This window comes from Lissotriton vulgaris, chromosome 11, assembly GCF_964263255.1.
Source record: "Lissotriton vulgaris chromosome 11, aLisVul1.2, whole genome shotgun sequence".
NCBI classification, from domain to species: domain Eukaryota; kingdom Metazoa; phylum Chordata; class Amphibia; order Caudata; family Salamandridae; genus Lissotriton; species Lissotriton vulgaris.
This window is the reverse complement of record NC_141699.1, coordinates 936,530,184-936,535,299: the sequence shown is the minus strand read 5'-3', so window position 1 is coordinate 936,535,299 and position 5,116 is coordinate 936,530,184.

Here is a 5,116-nt window from a genome sequence, read left to right as displayed (position 1 = left end):
GTCATTGATACAGAAGACGGACAAGCTCGGCTAGGCTCTTCAGTCCCCTTGGCAAAACAATGTGCACCACTTCAAAGGCTAAGGAAAGCGACCAAAGACACGTATTTTTGTACAGTGGAGCAAGCAGACAGTACGGCTTTGTTTTAACCTCTAAAAAGCAAGAAAACCAGCTTATATATATATATTTTTATATGGAAAAAAGGGTACATCAGTTTGTATGTCCAGCATTGAGGGGCGTTTACTATTGCCGTTTTGAAATAATAGCTACTTGAAAAAATGTACATTTAAAACGGGAGATTTTGAATTTTGCTTTGGTTATTTGATAATTTTGATTGTAATTCCTGGTGTCTTGTACTGCTTCAAGATGGCAGAAACATTCATGCATATCACTGGGAAGACAAGAGTTTCAAATGACAACTGGACACGTCACAAGCAGAGGATGAACCTTGGGGATAGCGCACCGCACGCTCCCTGCAGAATATAGAATACTGCCACGGCTACACACCACCTGTTGCGACTGACAATTCTGATTAGCAACCTGGTTATTACTGTCGCCTTTCTTGCTTCTATTTTGAGACACACATGTTCATTTTTCTCATTTTCTTTGTTTTGTAATTTTGTAATTTTAGAATGAAATTCACCCTCCTGAGAAATATGGCGCTTAAAAGTAATGTTTTCTAATTTTGCCATTAATGTTTTTTGTTCAACATTCTTTATTGTGTTTTTGGAGAAAAAAAATCTTACCGAAATAAGCACGTTTCAGGGCAATACTGTGGGTGCTCTCTATATGGGAAGAGTAGGTGCTGCATAGTCTCTTTTAAGAGTCAAATTATTTCCGTTTTCAGATTAAGGATTTAAGACTGTCGCCTCCTACCCAGGCCGGATACATGCAAATAATCGTGCCACACATGGAGGTGGTATTACATGTCTTTATCCATCAGTGTGTCACCGTTAACTGAACATTCTGTGTCATGAATTCTATCACCCACGCACTTACGTCATAGTTTTATGGAGTTCGTCAGGAACCAAAAGGGTCTTGTCATCTCTAACTCACAAGACACTACTTCTCCCCCTCTGTTGAAAACAAAGTACAATTAATACATATATACATCACAACTCTTCAACAAGTCTTTTTGGTGCTCAAATCAATCACCCAGATCTAGTCAAGTGAGGTTGCGGAGATACAGACAGAAGTGTCCATGGCTGACGCTGGTGACAGAGGCACTGATACAGTCATTCGCTTCTCCGGATTCTCAGTTGTCTCACTTCGGACATTTGGAGCTGGTGAAGGCAGAGACAGGTGATTGAAATGCAAATCATTTAGTGTGATGAACTTTAAAGGACAGTGAGCAGTCACCCTGTGTTCCTTACTAGTCACAACCCTCAGTTGGTCAGCATCAAAAGGAGCATCAGACTTGCGCTACCATTTCTGCCTGCCGATAATCTGGTGTCTTTTTAATACAGTACTCCGAGCATAGCGGTGTCTATTTTCATAGGTTTTTATTTGGCATTTGTGAGACAAGTCAATAGTGTGAAGTCTATCAATGTCAATTGACTCATTAGTCCATTGTGGCAACTTGTGCCTATCACTCTCTCAAACTTTAAGGTGGCAGGGCTTTCGCCTGTGGCAGAATGGGAGTTGACCTGTATGCAAGAAGCGTAGACTACAGAACTGATTTGATTTAAAGGTTTTCCAGCGCAGCACACTGAATGATTTTGAGGGTGCTCATAAATCTCTCGACCACACCATGTGCTTGTGACCAGAGAGGGGTGCTTTTCTGATGCTTGACATTTAGATGAGTAGGAAAATCTTTACATTCTTGACTATTGAGATGCGGGCTATTGTCAGATTTCAAAATCGAAGGATCACCTCATGTAGAAAAACTTTCTAATCTTTCAGTGACTCTGCCATGAGTAGCTGATGACAGATCTTCCACAAGGGGAAAAGATGAACATTCATCAATAATTACTAGTAGATGTGTAGTGTAGTTCCTATATTTCTAATAGGCTCTGCGCATTGGAGTATTATACACTATAGATTTGACATAGGACTGAGGTCAGTATGTCTCTATTGAGTATACTAAACTTAATTGTGAGTGCCACCTAGCTCAGAGGACACTAGAAACGTTTCTTGAATACACAAGAAGGGATTAGTTTCTGACAACCGTATAAACATGACAACTTTGTTTCCCAAGAATAAAACGTATCTTCAGACTTGTGGAAACAATAGAGGACTATTTTACTCAGTCAATCGTGCAGGCTTCGTTTCTACAGTGTTGTATAGAAATAGAGAGACGGGTGTTTCAATAAAAAGGGGTTTATTGAACAGTCTTCTTTCTCAATGCTCTCCCCAATGCTATTTCTTCACTTCCGCAGGATAGGACGTGCTTCTCCCTCTTGACAGCACTTAGAGACCTGACAGTGATAATGCGCTCTACAAATGCGAAATACAAATACAAAATACAAATGCTAGAGAGGTGAATTGCTACAATTGTTAGACAGAATGCAAAGTATAATGCGTACAGCATAAACAGTAGTATACAATAATACTGTAATAGCATTGTCTGGTGCTATGACATATAGAAATACATACATGAATAACACAGGCAAAAATACTCAACTGGTGCTTCTAAAATACGCCTACCCCAATGAACCTAACCTAGGTCTAGTACGAGAGAAGAAGTAAGTGTGGTCTTTAGCATTGGTTTAGTTTTTGACAAGATATCCTAAAGGTTTCTCTAGGTTCTAATCAGCTCCATACCTTCGAATGAGAGAGGTTGGTATCTCTTTCGCGGACTTGATTTCCCAACATCCCGCAAGGGGAGTCAGAAACACTGCAGCTGGATTCACGGCAGAGGAGGACAGCTTTTGATCAGTGCGTCAGCTGGAGAGTTGGCTTCCTTCGGCACTTGTTGTAGCGAGCTGCAACGTGCACGTAGGTAGTCGAACTGCACCGAACCAGACAGTGCTTTGCCATAGCAAGTGAAGGTATATTTATACATTGAAGGTGTTTAGGAATGCCAGCTTTGACGTAAAGTTGGGCATATGAACATCATGAATGAACCCCTAAGGAATAGATGTTCATGTAAAATAACTGAGTTCTTGGAGAAATCAATATTCAAGCAAGGGGAAGTCCCTAACGGCTTAAGAGTCTGGTTTTTCAAGAAATCGTTATGACGTAGATGAACGGATGGAAGTAGCCATGCCTTAATTTGGGCTGCATGGGCTATGCCTAAATAAGGACTGGATTTCTATGCCTATATTAGGGCAACGCAAATTGTACCTATATAAGGGCATGAATCTGGAAATTCAATCAGAATCTAAAATCGTACACAACAGATGATGTCTGTTGCAAAGGGGTCCAAATCAATTGCAATCTCCTTCCATGTATGCTTTGGAAGATCAGGCATGTTTAACAGATGCAGGGTTGTCTTGGTTGACAAGCAGTTGCACAAATGACATGCCTTTAACTCCTTTTCAACTCTTTATCAAGACAAGGGAACCTCACTTGGTCCCATAGAGTTTGTTTAGTAGCAACAACTCCATGATGTCCCAGATAAACCAGTTCAATAACTTGTTGTTTTAGACTCTGAGGTATCAAAATTCTCAATCCTCATAAGATGATGCCTTCTAAGGTAAGTGAAAGTTCTTCCTGCACATTTTTGAGTTTCTGGTATTCAAGGCCATCATGAAGAGATTGAGTATGTTTTAGCCACAATTGATGTGCAATCATGTCTTTGAGTATCATCAAATCTCTTGAATGCTCTTGGCAGCAATGATTTGTTCCACCGATAAGGCAGCTCGGGTGCTGGACTTCACAATGAAGTTAACATAAGCAACAGACTCTCTAGAAGAAGTGCCATGGCACTATTGGCACATGTGTGAAGTAGTTAGCAGGGTTTTGATATTTTCCTGGATGATGCACAATCGTATGATCATACTCCTGCAATTGCAATCCCCACCTCTCAGTGATCAATTTAAGCAGAGAGCGATTTGTACCAGAAGGCAAGCGGTGCTTGTCTGTCTGAATCCATCAAATACGCAACTAAACTGCAGATTTGTGAAATTCTTGAGAGTGGCCGAACAGAGAAGGCCAAATTTGGAGGAGTAAACTACAAAAGTAGTCCGATCAGCAGACGGACAATAAACAACATCTTACTGTCTGGCACTTGTGCAACACCGTCGAGCAAGCAGAGCCGATGGGTCAATCACAGTAATTGGCTGAAGAGGATGAGAGCTTCCTAACACAGAGACCAGGACTGAACTGCAGATAGTGAAAAGAAAAAAAAAAGAAGTGCGCTATCCAGCTTTGCTGAGTTTCCGCATAACCCAAAGGAATTTTCAATTTTATGACTATTGTAAGTGTTTTATAATGATGTTTTAAGAATTTTTGATACCTGTGTTGCAATAGTTTTAATTAACTACGCAATAAACAATTTTGAACCTCTCAGTGCGAGGGGACATCTTGGCTTTAGGATTGCAGAAAATGGTGAGCAATACTTAGTGATCAATGGCAACTGTGAAATGCTTTCCATGCAGGAACACGTAAAAATGCTTACAAGCCCACACCACAGTAAGGCTCTCTCTTTCAGGTCATGCATATGTATGTTCCATTGATGACAAACTACAGCTAGCATAAGCCACAATGTGCCTTAGGTCATTGGGATGTCCAGTGTGCTGAGCAAGGATGGCACCCAACCCCAATGGGCTTGCATTAACTACAACTTCTGCTCTGCCTGTAATTTCAGAATAAAAATGCAATTTCAGTGGCATTCTCAATTGATTGCTTGATTTTCTAGAAGCTTTGCTCACATTCTCTTGACCATCGAAATGGGACATTTTGTTTTGTAAAGTCTCTCAATTGAGCACTTATAGTAGCAAAGTCACATATATATTTATACTTTTAATAGTAACTGGCCATACCAAGGAAGTATCGCAGCATAGTTGCATCTTCTGTTGGAGAAGTGGATGACAAGGCTTGTATTTTATTTGGATCCGGAGTCATGCCCCCATCAGAAAAGATATGGCCAAAGAACTTGAGTTTGGTTTTATGAAACTCACACATTGCCGCATTTAAAGTGAGACCTGCATCGGCATGTATGCAACACACTTGTGT